Here is a 16,900-nt window from a genome sequence, read left to right as displayed (position 1 = left end):
TTAGGCCTCTTAACTCCCAGATTAGCACAGGTTGTATCAGAGGGGCTGAGTAGTCAATCTGTGTCTGCTTTCTCACCAAAACTGCTCTTGATTCCTCTGTGGCAGTGGTTCTCAAGATGTGGTCTTCAGACCCTCGGGGGCCTGGGACACTCGATCCCTTTTCACTGTTGCACTGAGGATCCCAAAGCAGTGGCAGGCAAAATGGTGGCTTCTGGTCATTGTATTTCTTCACATGCTCCCAGTGAAAAACAAACCAGCAAAGACAAAACTGGTTTCACTTAAGAATGTCCTTGGGGCGCCTAAGTGACTCAGCCAGTTAAGCATCCTACTCTGGATTCTGGCTCAGGTCCATCTCAGGGTCCTGGGATCAAGCCTCACGTCAGGCTCTGCACTTAGTGGGGAATCTGCTTGCAGATTTGCTGTCTCTCCCTCTCCCTCTGCCTCTCTCCCTGCTTGTGCTCTCTCTTTCTCTAAGATAAATAAATAAATCTTAAAAAAAGAGAGAGAATGTCCTTCATGAAGCAGTAAAAAATCAGTGTTTGTGTTTCATCATAGCCCTGGAGGGCGGATCCTGTTCACATTTTGGGTGATGGAATAGAAAGTCGGCATCAAACGTCTCTGCTGCATACCTGTGCTGTGGTGGTCATCTTGAAGAAAGCCACATGTGAGGCTGAATTGTGAGCTGAACTAGCTGCTTTTTTCATGAGACAGAATTTTTACATGTAAGAAAACTAACAGAAAAATTATGGCTATTTAGGTTTGAGTATGTGACAGATATGCTATCATAAATAAAGGAAATTAGTCCATTTCTTTAAGGAAGAGAATTGATGATGTTTGTTGCCAATGATAAATTTTGAGTTTTGAAGTGCAACTAGAATTTTGAGAAACTTTTCTTCATTGCTGCAGGTTTTACGGCTTCCCAATGCTTAAAGATATTTCTTTTAAGGTAGGAGATGTTACTAGAGCTCTTTTTAAAAATATTATGTAATGAATTGTTCAGCGTTGGAAGATCTGTATAGTTCAGTGAGCCTGTATTTTCAAATGGCCAATATATGATGTTTCAAAATCATGCAAGAGGAACAAATGGATTTTAAGGTAACAGTGTGAAAAGCTCCTTTCCTATGGCTTCAGATTCTACATTATAATGCATCTTTAGGAAATACGGCTTGCCGATTTTTGAGATCTTACAAAGAAGAATATCCACAATTGTCTGAAAAGGCATTGAAAAATATACCTCCTTTCCCAGTTACATATGAGCATATGCGTGAGGGTGAATTTTCTTCATATTGGTTCATACTTGAGCCAAAACAACATATATTGGCAAAGAATTGAATGTAAAGCTGACGTGAGAGTCCAATCATCTTCTCTTAAGCCAGGCATAAATGAGATTTGCAACAATATAAAAGAATGCACATTTTTTGTTGTTTTGGAAAACATAGTTTTTCTTCATAAAGATCTATATGTCACCATGTAATAAATTTATTATTTTATTTTAAATGAGTGAATTAAATATATAAAACTTTGTGTGTATGTGTATGTATGTGTGTGTGTGTGTGTGTGTGCATAAAAGCTCTTTATGGGGCCCTTAATAGTTTTAAATATATAAAGGAGTCCTAAGTCTAAGAAGTTTAAGAATAATTGTCCTAAGGAATTGGTTCCTAGTTCTCTTTCTTCCTCTGGTACCTGGGGAGATGAATGGCTAGACTCTAAAACATTATTTTCACTAGGTCAACCAGATGGAGTTTTGATAGTCCTTTGGGCCCTAATATTACTGCTTTCCTCTAAATCTTCTGCACAGAATTTAGTTGAAACTGGCTCAATCAAGAACAGAAACAGTCACCCTAAGCCCTGATTCTTTTGTCTCTAGGCTGATGTGTTGAGCCACACGCCATTGTAGCTCTTGGAGTTATATAACTTGATGAATATCAGACCCTTTAGTGGAGCTGGTGGGGTCAAAGTACTCTTGCCCAGGTTTTGCTATTTGCGAATTCTGGTTTAGAACATCTGGGACTTAGTGCCTCTGCTTCTTCGTCAGTAAAATGGGGAAAAGAGAACCAGTCATGAGCATCTCTTCCCTACTCTGGTAATGATGTCACATTGGTAGCTTGAGATCTGCCATAATAGATGTACTTCCGCCACATAAATTGGCAAATGCTATGAATCAGGGATTTCATCTTACCCTAGAACTGTTATTAAATACTTACCAGCACACCATTCCTTAACTCTTACTACCTTGTATAGAGATCAAAATCGATCGATGAAAATAGTATCTGACAGTTAAGTGCCCCATAAAAGCTAGTTGTTAACTACTTTGCAGGTGCATAGGTAATTCTGATGCATTACAAAGTTTGGGAATGATTGTTTGGGTAGAAAAGGATCATTACTCTGTCAAAAACACATAATTCTTCAATATATGAAACTGAACGGTAGAAAGGCATCCTCATGAGCCTTCTTCACAGCCCCGGACTTCTGGGGTTGGGGTAATGACATACAAATAGCAATGGTGCATATACACCAAACTGGCTTTTCTTATGAAGAATGAGGCTACAGTCGTCAACACACAAAAGCTTGCAGTCTTGGGACCACTCAGTGGCCCATGCTGTGACCATGTTGCTGGTGCAAAGTCTAACATGGTTTCTGCTTTTCTTTCTTGTAACATTGGGTGAAAAAATGGCTTCTCTTTTTCTTCTTTTTTCAGCTACAGGGGTGGGTTCAGCTAAAGAAGGGCTCCTTTTCTTGGGTGTGGGTGGAGATGTTAGGAGAAGGGAAGGACTTCCTAGAGGTAGGAGAGAATTTCACAGGAAGGACACTTACAGAGAGAACCAGTTTTGTTTTTTGTGTTTTTTTTTTTTTGTATATATATATTTTTTATTGGAGTTCGATTTGCCAACATATAATATAACAACCAGTGCTCATCCTGTCAAGTGCCCCCCTCAGTACCTGTCACCCAGTCATATATTCATGATAGGACCTGGAAAAGGAGCTAGGAATTCACCAACTCCATTCTCAGATATTAGACAATGTAACTCCTGCCCACCCCCACCCCCCCCTCCAAGGGCTTCATCTAGTTTCATCAGAAATATCTCAACAGTAAAGTTTCCACTATTACCTTTTTAGAGGTGATTCCAATATTCTTAGAGTTGCCACATTGAAAAGCTTGGCTTGAAATCAACTTAGATATTTTCTTTCCATTTTGCTTCTTGAGCTGAAGAATTGGTCTTTTTGAAAAATGTTTAAAGCACTGAATTTTGTGATAGTATAATAAGTAACAGAGCTTGTTTTTCAATGGCAAGGTGAACATTTTCTGGAATCCATACTTTAACTTGGTTGGCTCAAAGTTCTGAAGACATTCTTTTTGGCTTACAGACTCACAGAACCATAGAGCTCCAGGCACTTCTAGGTTTTATCTAGGTCAGAACTTTGCCTCCAAGAATGAAAATGTGAGACAAATGGTTATCTCATCTATCAGACTTTCCTAGGAACCAGTGCATAAATTTCTCTAAGTGGTTGATTGCCAGAACTCATAAACAAGTTTGATCTTAGGTAGATTTGATTTAAAGCCTTTTGGTTCAGGTAAATCAATTTTCATTTAGAAAAAAGAAGGAGGAAAAAGAGCAAGAGGAGGAGAAGGAGAAGGAAGAAGAAGGGGAGGAGGAAGGATGGAGGCACACTGTCCCTTTTAAAATAGTGCTTATTTAATTACTTTTTCAGATTAAATCTGCAGTTAAATGAGGAAGCACGATATTAATTTGGTTTATGTATGTATGGTTACTAATTGAGGTAGATACTTGTTAAGTCATTACAAGGTGAAATGTCTCTAATTAAACGTATTAATCATGGATTTGGAGAGGATATTTTTACATACTATACTCAGGAGGACAGCCACTGTCACAATTAAATAATATCCATTTAAGTTATTTTGCCTAACTAAACATACCATGCTTACATAGTCTATATATTTCTCCCATGTTTATTTTTATAAAAATAGCATATGGATTTTTAATCTGCTTCATATTTCTAAATGTTACATATGATCTTTAAAAATGCAACTTAAATGGGCTTTCTTCCAGGTCAACATAGAAATATATAGAATTATGGAGTTTACTCAGTCTTCTCCTTCCACTTCTTTCTTACTTACAGAAAAAAAGAGACAAGTTTACTTATTTTTCAAACCATTAAATAATTTTATTCAACTTTAAATTAATTCAAAGGAAGAGAATGTTGTTTTTCTAACTGTAGACATTTCTAATATTAAAATTGTCATCACTGGAGTAGCTGCTGATGAGTGTAGGTGCTTAAATACCTTTCAGTAGTTCCCTTGTGACATTTTTTAAATAGCTCAAGCTTCCATCTCTATCTTAAATAATATTTCCTTGGTGCTAAAGCATTTTAAAGTTAGACTCCACGTGAGCTGCCGACATCATCTTTCCAGTGTAACTGATTTTTCTTCATAGCAGTTGAGGACACTGACATTAGAACTAAATATTTGGAGGATATTCAAGAAAACTATCTGGAAATAAGACACAACAGGCATATGCTACTTGTAAACTTGCTTTGACTGTATCATGTTCTATTAAAAAAAAAAAAAAAACCTCCTGTCACGATGGTAAATTTCAGCTTTTACTTTTTCAAAGAAAATACTATAGGAACACATTTGATCAAATGAACATTACAGCTCTCATATTAAAAATTAACTTTTATGTATCTTCTGACACACTGTAAAGTTCAGCTCCCACTTTTTTTTGTCTTGTTATCTACAGGAGATGGTCCCTAGCCTTGCCTGACGATGGTAAGGTCTCCTGGAGGGGCTCTCCATACCCGTGTTCTACTTGCCTAGTGAGTTCTGCATACTTCCTCAGCAGATTCTTCTACTCAGAAATCTATAATGAATCTTTTCCCTTTTACACCATATTTGACCTTCTTATACTTTCTGGGTTCCTACAGTCTCGTTTGATCTTACTTTCCTGCACTCCCTGAAGAGCACCTTTACCGAGGCCAGTGGTTCTTCTCAATGTTTCTCACATGCGTGTAACTTTCCTTCTTTTCCTATTTACTTATACTTATTTCTCTAACCTGTCATCTTCCTTACAAAAACCTTACTCAAACACACCCAAATTTTATAGCAGATTCTTTTCGTGTGTGTACATGTGTGTGCCAGTGTGCATGTAGGGGGTGAATGTGGCCCTTTTAGGAGTTTGTTGAAAACTATTGACTTTCCCCTCAGAACTGCTCACACAAACACAAATGAGTATGAATCCAGAAGGATCATGGTCATACTGAGTGTTCATGAACTCCAGGTTGTCAAACTCTGCTGGAGAAGTTTCACTTAAAAAAGGCTAAAAGCTTGGCCAGAGAAGAGGCTTCAAACCAGCCATTGAGAGGATGTAGAATGCTGCACATGTTATTCACTTTAGCTAGCACTGAGTACTTTTGAAATATTTTCTGTTCTCTAAAATGTTTTCCTTAGTTCTATCTCCTCCATTAGATTGTAAGCTCTTTGAAGGGACAAAGGACTTTGGAAAACAACATAAAAAACTTTGATTAAACAGGTCATAATAAATACAGTTAAACACTCATCAGTGAGTCAACATTAAAATGTTAAAACAAGACATGTTTTGTTGCATAAAAGGACAGTAGCAGAAAACATCCGTTTCTCGAGGAAGCTAGGTAAAAGTGGTGACATCCTATTCCATGATTTTAATGAAGGGAAAATGGAGATTCCACTCCTATCTCACTCATGATTCAAGAGATGCCCTGCTAAACTCCCCACATTACCAGGATGAGCAAGGATCAGTAGGCAAGGAGAGATTTGGAAAGTAAGAGAGGAGACAAAAACTAGAAAGAAAGTAAGAAAAATAAAGGAAAAGTGAAGGAGGAGAGGAGGGAGCTAATGCGAAGGGCAGCGGGAGACAGTGCAGGTGCATGAGGGAAGGAAAAGGAGAAGGTAATCAAGCTAAAAAAGGGACAACATGCCATGTTTTCAAATTCAAGTTTGTTAACAATATTTTGAACAGTTACCCATTCCTCCCTTTTCAGAATTTGCTACTTTTCACATATTTTACCATTGGTGGCCATGAGAAGTGCCAAGGTCAGCAGAAACACGAGTTCAAGGTAACTGTTAGCTACCATCGAAATTCATCTGTTAAGTTTTCTCAGCCTCAGAACTGTTTGGATTTGCGTCTTGATTTCCATTCATATTTATAGTCTATTATTTGAAATAATACTTGTATAATTTTTCCATGATTCAACTGATGTTTTCATTTAACAGCCTGAAACTAATTTCATTAATCATTATTGAATCATTATCTTCTTTCAGTGAGAGTTCACAATGGCCTTGCCCTTGCTGGTTTCTTCCTTTTATTTTTTTCTTTAATAATAAATTTATTTTTTATTGGCGTTCAATTTGCCAACATACAGAATAACACCAGTGCTCATCCCGTCAAGTGCCCCCCTCAGTGCCCGTCATCCATTCACCCCCACCCCCCGCCCTCCTCCCCTTCTGCTGGCTTCTTCCATAGAGCTCCATCCTCAAAAAAGTTATCTGATAAGCTTTGAAAGGTCAGAGTATAAAAAATATGGCATTTAATGAATATTTGCATATGCATTTAATTTACTTGAAGGAAGATAAAAAATGGCTATTACAAAAGCAAATATAATAATTGCCCTAATTAGTGATAAAGCTGGAATAGGTATTTTAAGAGAGTTTGAGTCAATATGCCAAGCAAATATTTGTATAAGATTTAACTATTGATTAGTACCTATTTGAGTTATCTTAATTGACTTCATTTTTAATTATTAGATCCATATTTGTTTTCCTTCTGGAACCTTTATATTTATAAACATATATAGACAGCAGGCCCTTTTATTAAAGATGTCAAGGGAGAGATACAATGAACAACCATGTTCTAGGTCAGGGTCTTCCAACGTATTGTCCTCAAAATGTTAATCTAAGCCAGGGCTAGCAAACTTTTCCTCTAAAAGGCCAAGTAGCAAATATTTCACACTTTGCAAACCACAGGGTCCCTATTCCACCTGCTCAACTTTGCCATTGCAGCAGGGATGCGGTCATGGATGATACATAAACAAAAGGTGTGGTTGTGTGCCAGTAAAACTTTATACAAAAACAGGAAGAATAAGTGCATGCAGCTTATAAGAATATTTTAACAAGTATAAGTAAGTCAGTTGGGACTGTGGACTTGAGCAGCTATTCTATGTGCAAAATGGGGAAATTTTAGATTATAAATCTGTTGATCTCTCTTTTGGTTGCTTGGAGGCTTTTTTCTCTCCTCTTGATTCTTGACTCTTAGTTCAGTAGCTAAGGTTGCTAAAGGAGTGATGTTTCTGTAGATGTGGGTCAGCAAATTATGGCAACAGGCCAACTTTGGCCTTTTGCCTATTTTTGTCAATGAGTTTTTATTGCCGTTTTGGGGCTACACAGATAGTTTAGTAGTTGCTACAATGACCTTATGGCCTATAGAGCCCAAAATATTTACTATCTGGCCTTTTACAAAAAAAATGTTTGGAGAACTCTACTGTATATGATTAACTAAAGTCCTAACTTGAAGGCAAAATACACCAAAGTAGTAGGTCGTATATCATAAACACTCAGTAAATATTTGTCTCGTGAATTTATTGTTCATGAGTAAACCTGATAAACATATGAACATAAAGTTACTAATTATTGCCACCAAAATAAGTCTCATTGCATGCCCTGAATCCCATGAAGCCACCGTCGTTGGCCTTATGGAAACATCTGCTTTGTCACTTGCCAGCTGGAAGTGCTGTTCCAAGTCAACTGTCTCTCATCACCAGAATGAAAAAAGACCAGGAGAAAGTAAAGGAAGGAACAAGCAAGAGGAGGGATAAAAAAGGCATTAAGTTACAGATTGTATACACAAGTTTTATGATTAAAAAGTGGGCTTTTAATAACTTAAATAAGCTTTTTATTTCGAGTTTTGAATTGTGGGTATTTCCAATGTACATGACTGTCATTCCTTCACCTGTATTAGTTAGGAAAGCCTTGGAGGTAGGCCAAAGCGATCATCAGTAGACACCTCAGGTGAGCTCATGCCACTGTTTATATCTGTTGCCATTTCCCCCTACTTTTTCAGGCTTTGCTGGATGCCTGTTCATTGTCATACCAAATACCTCCCAGTGTGAGCCTCATATAATCAGCAAAGACAAAGACATGGGGTCAAGATTTATAGATGCCTCGAATCATTAGTTCCCTCAAACGAAGAAACAGATGAGACACTACATTGATATGCTCCTATTTTGCCTCTGGGTCTTTTTTAGGGTTCTCTTGACATCTTCTATGCTGTTAATTATCTTCTGAATAGGAACTTTTAAAATAAAATATGCCACATATGACTTCAAGAAAAGAATCTTGCTACTTTGAAGTTGTGCTGTCATTCTCGGGGCAGGAGGTGAGTGCATGGAGTGCATATTCTGGAAGAAAATCTTGAATATTTCCATGGCGTGTTTTAAGAAAAGTTTTCATGAGGATACACCTCAGATAAAGTTCCATGGATCTGCAGAGGTTACTTTGCTCATTAACTCAAGAAGTATTTATTGTGCCCCCACAATTATAAGAAGTAAGTTTGGGTACATGGTGACGAAGAGGACCTGGACCTTGCCCTACAGGAGCTAATAATATGGCCCCATTGTCTTGGAAGCCTTTGTCTGTGCATTTGGGGAATTTTTCCTCATAGAGAGATTCCATGCATAGGTCTCACCTAGGTACTCAGCCAATACTGACAACCTCCCTTTTTGTTATTCAGCTGCGATAAAAATGTGGGTAATGATAGGGATAGCCCAAGTATTTTAATGCCTTTCCAGCAAGTCAGGACAGAGACTGCCGTAGCCTGAGCAGGCACTGGGACGCGGTACTTCAGGGAGGAAGTCTTTGGGAAATGGGAGCAAAGTCTGTGACCGATATGCTGTGACAGTGGGGCTCCAGATGGAAGATGAGATGGTAACAGGACCATTTATCATATTACTCCTATCATACTATTCAGTTATACTCCTTGGGCATCCAGAAGAGGAAAATGAGGCATATGATGGAAGGCTGACATGTTCCAACAGGAAGGAGAGTAGCTTTGGATGGCTCCTCACAGGGCAAGCCAGCAGCCTCTGTAGGGCCTAAGCAACTGTGGGGATGCTCAGGGCCGTAGGCAGGGTGGTGGGGCTAGAAATGCATGGGTCTCTGCAAAGTCAGGTGGCAACATCTCCACCTAAGACCCATCTTTACGGTTTCTATTCGTAGGTACACCATCACCAACAAAACCATACTATTTCTTTTTTCCAAGAAGGAGACATTGGGGGTTTCATTAATGCAGAAGATCTTGACAGGTTGTGAGATGCAGGGAAAGGAGAATCGTTTTAGAAGGGAAAATTGCTGTGTAGGGTAAGAAAAGACAGTGGCCATCCCTCATGTCTCCATCACTGTCCTGTGTGTGTGTGTGTGTTCACACACAGGCTATGACTGTGGAATGAACCCTGGCCTGTGCCCTATCCCTGCCCAAATACCTGACAGTGGAAGGGAGTTATTTATATTTAATATAATTTAATCGACATATCGATTTTCTTCTACCTTTAGGGAGAAAGAACCAGCTTCCCCCGTAGTTGGTGGATTCTATTGTATTGTATTTGGCCACTGCCCCCAGGGTATCTGGTCAGCTCATTTGTGGACATGGCAAGCTGGAAAGGAACCATTTTGTGCATATCTGTAAGGAACTTCAGCCTTCTCCTCTGATGTGGAGAGAGGAATTCTTGGCAGCAAAGATGAGATTTTTGCCTTCAGCAACCACTTACAATTGATCATTGGACCTCCTCCATGAAGTCAGCACTTGGTATTATAGAATTGAACTGCCAATCAATAGCTTCCTTCAAGCTCTCAGGGAGGGCCTGGGTCTTGTAGGCCCACTTCCGGAATGTCATGCACTCAGAGGCAGGAGATGTGGGGCAGAACAAAGTCATTAGTTATCTTTACAGTGTTTTTAATTATGGGATGAGTATGTTGTGACTGCAACCCAATAGGTAAGGAGAATTCTCCTTTAAATTAATGCACACCATCTCTGTGTCATCATTCAGATTTACTCTCCCAGCCCTAATGGGCAGGGAGAAAATGTTAGGATGGCTTCCAGCAGAGGCTGGAAACCTCAGGCTTCCTGGTGAAGATGGTGGAATGGCATGAAGACACTTTTACGAGTTGGCATGGAGGCCATTGACTAAATCGAAAGAGGTCAGCGACCCTAATTTTAGGAGAAAAGCACTCATTTTCTTCCCAGTTGCCCTTGAGGGCAAACAGACTCTGAGAGAATTTCACTTGAAGGGCTAAGTTGTAGTGTCAGGAAATAGTTTTGTTTTGGTGTCCTTTCAAATTTCCTTTGGGAATTTGGAATAAAAGTCCCAAAAGGTCACACGGCCTGTCCGGCTCTCAGTGCCTGCCTGCCTTCTGGGAGGGCTGGACCAGAAATGCAGCTCAGGTCCGCCCTGTCCTGAAGTGTAGAGGACATCTGGGAGACATGTGCCTGGACATAGGCTGTGTTTTCCTTCCTTTTATAAATTGGCAGTTTAACAACAACATCAATTGGAAGACTGCTGGTGCCCTCTGTTAGGACTACCCATCTCACAGCAACGTTTGCCACTTGGAGCTGTTTACTGGAAGCCACATTAAGGATTGCATCTAATTTGAGAATCGATTGTCCCTCTGGGTGTTTTCCTTAGGATAATTTTGATATGAACAGAAATGGTTTATGTAGTGGGCCTCACACTGCTATGTTTAGCTGTCTTAAAAAAATTTTTTTTCTTTGATCTTTTCATGGGAATGGTCATCTGCCCCAGCTTTTCTTATTATTTCACTTTGGAGGGCAGTATGACAGCTGAGGTTGGACATGTTGAAAAACAAAACAAAACAAAAGTTGAAGAAGTTTAATATGTTTCTTCAAAGTGAAGTTAATTTGGTTAAGTGGGAGCTTCAGGAACCCCTGCTTACATGGTCACTGTATCCATTCCAGCAGTGATGGACTATGAGTCTCAGTCCAGAACCTGTGCTCCAAAGTGATGAGTGGACATGTGGGAAGAAAGTGTGAGAATGTCTATTTGTTTTCATCTCAACTTTAAATGTCATTTCTTGACATAACCAATAAAGGGTTAGTATCCAAAACATATAATGAACTTCTAAAACTCAACACTCAAAACCCAAATAATCCAACTTAAAAATCAGCAGAAGATATTGGCAAGGATACAGAGAAAGGGAAACCCCCTTACACTGTTGGTAGAGATGCAAACTGGTGCAGCCATTCTGGAACACAGTGTGGAGGTTCCTCAAAAATTTAAAAATAGAGCTACCCTATGGCCAAGCAATTGCACTAGTAGGTGTTTATCCAAAGGATACAATCATACTGATTTGAAGGGGCACATGCACCCATTGTTTACAGCAGCAACATCAACAATAACCAAACTATAGAGAGCCCAAATGTCCATTGACAGATGAATGGATAAAGATGTGGTATATTTTACAATAAAACATTACTCAGCTATCAAAAAGAATGAAATCTTGCCATTTGTAATGATATGGATTAATTAAGCAATGAACACTATGATCCAGTAATTGCACCAATGAGTACCCAAGGAATACAAAAAAAATGATTTCAAAGGGATACATGCACCCTTTATAGTGCATGAGTTATAGTAGCATGATTTATAGTAGCCAAGATACGGCAGCCGCCCAAGTGTCCATTTTTATTATTTATTTATTTATTTATTTATTTATTTATTTTTTATTTATTTTTGGAGTTCAATTTGCCAACATATAGCATAACACCCAGTGCTCATCCCATCAAGTGCCCCCCCCCAGTGCCTGTCACTATTCATCGCTAGTATAGTGTCCATTGATTGATTAATGGCTAACAAAGATGTGGTGTATATATATGCAGTGGAATATTATTCAGCCATAAAAAGAATGAAATCTTGTCATTTGCAATTACATAGATGGAGCAAATTAAGTCAGAGAAAACAAATAACATACGATTTCGCTCATATGTGGTATTTAAGAAATGGAACAAATGAGAAAAGGGAAGAGACAGAGAGACAGAGAGAAAGCAAGAAACAGACTCAACTCTAGGGAACAAACTGATGGTTTCCAGACGTGAGGTGGGTGGAGAGGTGGGTGAAAGAGGTGATGGGGGTTAAGGAGTGCACGTATGATGGGCACCAGGTGATGTATGGAATTGTTGAGTCACTACACCGTACACCTGGAACTAATAGAACACTGAATGTGAACTAACTGGAAGTAAAATTAAAAATGTAACAACAACAAAAAAAAGAAGTCATTTCTGTGATTTTTTTTTCAATTTATAGAGTATGTCGGTATGGCTGAACATATAAAGAGATAAACAGACATCTACAGGGCATAGATATTCAGTGATTTTCCTGGAGGAAGGGTATACAACTCAAAAGGTTTGGAGGCCAGCATGCTAAGGACACAGTTGGGGAAGGCTGCTGTACCATGCGCCCTTTCTGCCTGAGGAAGGCGGGGAGTGAGGGCCTTGCTCACACCCGGATGGGGGCTGCTGTCCGGTACCCTGTCACCCCAGGCCTCCTTCAGGCTCCCAAGCTTTGCGACTCTCAGGGTCCTTCAGAAGACCTTGGATTGGCACAGTCCACACTGGATTAGCCCTCGTTGACTAAGTCCTTTCCTTTCCGGCTAACCCCAATTTTGGCTTTTACTTCTTCCCTTACAGAGCTTAACTATCTTCCCATAAAAGACAAATTTTCTTTTTTTCTCTCTAGTATAGATCCATAAAAAAAGGACTAATCGGTGACATATGAAAGAAGAAAGAATGACCAAAGATAGGACTTAGATGTGTCATATGTTAGGGATAAGGCTTCTTTGATTTTGAGTTTCATTGTAGACTCGGCAAAAGCTAAATAGAACTTCCTTGTGAAGAGAAACCTTAATAGGCGGCTGTACAAAAGCCTGCTGGGACCCGACTGGGATTGCTTCAGATCCGTAGATCAATCTGAGGAACACTGGCATCGTATCAGGGTTGAGTCCTCCAACTTACGCGCAAGGTGCATCTCCCTATTAATGAAGGGCCTTACTGTTTCTCAGCCGTGTTTCATACGTCTCACACATCTTGTGTCAGATGCAGTCATAAGTTTGTTGCCGTTACAAATAATGTTTTTTGATTAAAATATCCAACTATTTATTCATCGCCGGTATATGGAAATGCATTTGATTTCTTAATGTTGATCTTCTACTCTGCACCCTTGATACTCTTACTTACAATTCCAGCCTCTTTTAAAGATTTATTTATTTTTTAGAGAGAGAGAGAGAGCAGGGAAGGGGCAGAGGGAGAGGGAGAGCAAGAGAATCTCCAGCAGATCCTTGCTGAGCGCAGAGCCCATGGCGGGGCTCAGCCTCATGACTCTGAGATCATGACCTGCGTGGGAACCAAGAGTCTGAGGCTTCAATGATTGAGCTGTCCAGGTGCCCCCTTCCCCCCACCCCCAGCATCTTTTCAATTTAGATTCCATTCGATTTCCTACACAGGTGATGACGATGTCTGTAAGTAAGGTGACGCCTCTGTATCCGTGTTCATGGGAGATATTGGTCTATTCATTTTCTTTTCCTATATTGTTTTTACCTAGTTTTGGTATCAACATAATGCTACTCGCAAAGAGTAAGTAGGGAGATCTTCCTCCATCTTTCTGGAAACGTTTGAATAGAATTGGTGATGTTTCTTCTCTAAATATTTGTTACAATTCCCTGAACTTCCCCACTGAAGCCATCTGGACATGGAGGTTTCCTAGTGGGAAGGTATTTAACTACAAATTATTTGTTTAAAATAGGTATAGGGTTCACTGTTAAGTGAGTCTGGTAAATCACCTCTTTTAAGGAATTAGTTCATTTCATCAAAGCTGTCAAGTTTATAGGGACAAAATTATTCAGTAAGATTCCGTTATAATTCTTTTAATATATGTTAAACTCTGGTATGATGTCACTACCTTCATTCTTGATGTTGCTATTTGTTTATTCTTTCTTTTTTCCTGACATATCTAGCTAGAAGTTTGTCAATTTTATTGATTTTCTGAAGGAAGCTTTTGGTTTTATTTTTCTCTATTGTTTTTTTTTGTTTCCATGGCACTTTGATTTTTATTATTTCCTCCTTTCTGCCTGATTTGTCGTCAGTTTGCTCTTCATTTTCTAGTTCTTAAGGTGAAAGCTGAGGTAATTGATTTGAGACATTTATTCTTTTCTAATATAAGTGTCTAACTTTAGAACATGTCTCATAGGTTCTGCTTGAGCAGCATCCCATAGACTCTGATATGTTTCCGTTTTAATTTTATTCCAAATTCTATTTTTCCCCCCTACGGAAATCTGGAAAATGCCACAAACTATGTGCTGAAAAAAATGTTAATTCCCTTGTATCTCATACATCATTTTAATGTTTTCCAGGGGACATTTAAGAAATCCTCATTAGGCGAGAGTATATTGTAACAGGTAATGTCTGTACAATAGTCACCAGTGCCATGCACTATGACACATTCTTTTTATATTATCTCATCTAGTTCTACTGCAATTTTGTTAGGCAGGTACTATTACCATTGTCATGTAATAGATGAGGAAATTGATGCTAAGAGGCATTAAATAACTTGCCTTTTTTCCCTTTTGCCCCCAAACGAGAGGACTGGAACCCAAATATAGGCAGCCTGACCACGGAGTCTGCAGTCATCACAATCTAGCACTTCCCTACCACCACTGTAGGAGAAGGCTCTCTCCTTCCTCTACCTTGCAGGAGTTCATAAATCAAGAGTTTGAGTGCCTGTTTTGTAGCCAGAACTGTAGGTAAGAATTAAAAGTTACAAGTGTTTTTCCTACATACTTAGAGTCCAAGTGTGAAAAAACAAAACAAACAAAAAACAATAAAAAAGCAACGTAAATAGAACTCATTATGACATAGAATGAACTCTAAAGTGGCTTGACTGGTGTATGGCCGAGTATGGGAAGCCAAGGGAGAATAGGAATGGGCCAAGCTGCAAAAAAGCTAGGCTGCTACAGGTGGATCCCAACGTCCTGGTAAGGAATATAGATTTATTTTACATATGTTATGGTATTTAGAAGTGCGCTATGTAGTTTATACATATTTGGGAATTTCCAGATATATTTCTGTTTAAAGACTTCTCATTTAACTCCATTTGGATCAGAGAACATAATTTGTACAAGCTGAATGCTTTTAAATTTATTAAGATTTGTTTTGTGACCTGAAATATGGCTTATCTTGGTAAATGTTCTGTGTGTACTTGAAAATAATGTGTATTCTGCTGCCGGTGGGTAGAAAGTACTGTCAATGTCACTCAGGTCGGATTGGTTGATGTTGTTGATGTTGTTCCTGTCTCCTGTATTTTTTACTGATTTCTTGTCTATTTGTCTCAACAATTACAGAGAAGAAGTTTCAGGAATTTCCAACTATAATTTTGAACATATCTATTTTTCTATTTTTCATTGTAGTTTCTATCAGGTTTTTTTTTTTTTTTTTTGGTTCATGTATTTTGAAACTTTGTTATTAAGGGAATACATCTTGAAGATTGCTGTCCTTCTGATACACTGATTCCTTTACGGTTACAAAATGACCTTAATTTTACCTGGGGATACTCTTTGCTTTGAAATGTACTTTTATCTGAAATTAAAAGAGTCACACTGCAGCTTTTTTTAGTAGTCAGCATGGTATACCTTTTTCTATTTTTTTTTTTTTACTATTAATTCATTCTTGTCTTTGGATTTAAAGTGTTTTTCTCTAGAGGCAGCATATAGTTTGGTCTTATTCTTTAATGTGATGATCTCTGTTGCAGTGTTTAGATTATTTACTTTTTTTTTAACACCATTTAAACTTATTTATTTATTTATTTATTTATTTATTTATTTATTTATTTATTTTTATTGGAGTTCAATTTGCCAACATATAGCATAACACCCGGTGCCCTCAGTGCCCATCACTCAGGCATCCCATCCCCCACCTACCTCCCCTTCCATTACTTGTTCATTTCTCAGAGTTAGGAGTCTCTCATGTCCTGTCTCCCTCTCTGATATTTCCCACTCAGTTCCCCTCTTTCCCCCTATAATCTCTTTCACTACTTCTTATATTCCCTGTATGAATGAAACCATATTAATGTTTGTCCTTCTCCAATTGACTTCATTCAGCATAATCCCCTCCAGGTCCATCCATGTTGAAGCAAATGGTGAGTATTTGTCATTTCTAATGGCTGAGGAATATTCCATTGTATACATAGACCACAGCTTCTTTATCCATCATCTGTCGATGGACACTGAGGCTCCTTCCACGGTGTGGCTGTTGTGGACATTGCTGCTAGAAACATCGGGGTGCAGGTGTCCCGGCGTTTCATTGCATCTGTATCTTTGGGGTAAATCCCCAGCAGTGAAATTGCTGGGTCGTAGGGCAGATCTATTTTTAACTCTTTGAGGAACCTCCACACAGTTTTCCAGAGTGGCTGCACCAGTTCACATTCCCACCAACAGTGCAAGACGGTTCCCTTTTCTCCACATCCTCTCCAACATTTGTGGTTTCCAGCCTTGTTAATTTTCCCCATTCTCACTGGTGTGAGGTGGGATCTCATGCTGGTTTTGATTTGTATTTCCCTGATGGCCAGTGATGCGGGGCATTTTCTCATGTGCGTGTTGGCCATGTCTAGGTCTTCCTCGGTGAGATTCCTGTTCATGTCTTTTGCCCATTTCATGATTGGATTGTTTGTTTCTTTGCTGTTGAGTTTAATAAGTTCTTTATAGATCTTGGACACTAGCCCTTTATCTGATACGTCATCTACAAATATCTTCTCCCATCTGTAGGTTGTCTTTTAGTTTTGTTGACTGTTTCTT

Source organism: Canis lupus, chromosome 35 (assembly GCF_003254725.2).
Source record: "Canis lupus dingo isolate Sandy chromosome 35, ASM325472v2, whole genome shotgun sequence".
NCBI lineage: Eukaryota > Metazoa > Chordata > Mammalia > Carnivora > Canidae > Canis > Canis lupus.
The sequence above is the reverse complement of the archived record's forward strand: the minus strand, read 5'-3'. Positions refer to the sequence as shown.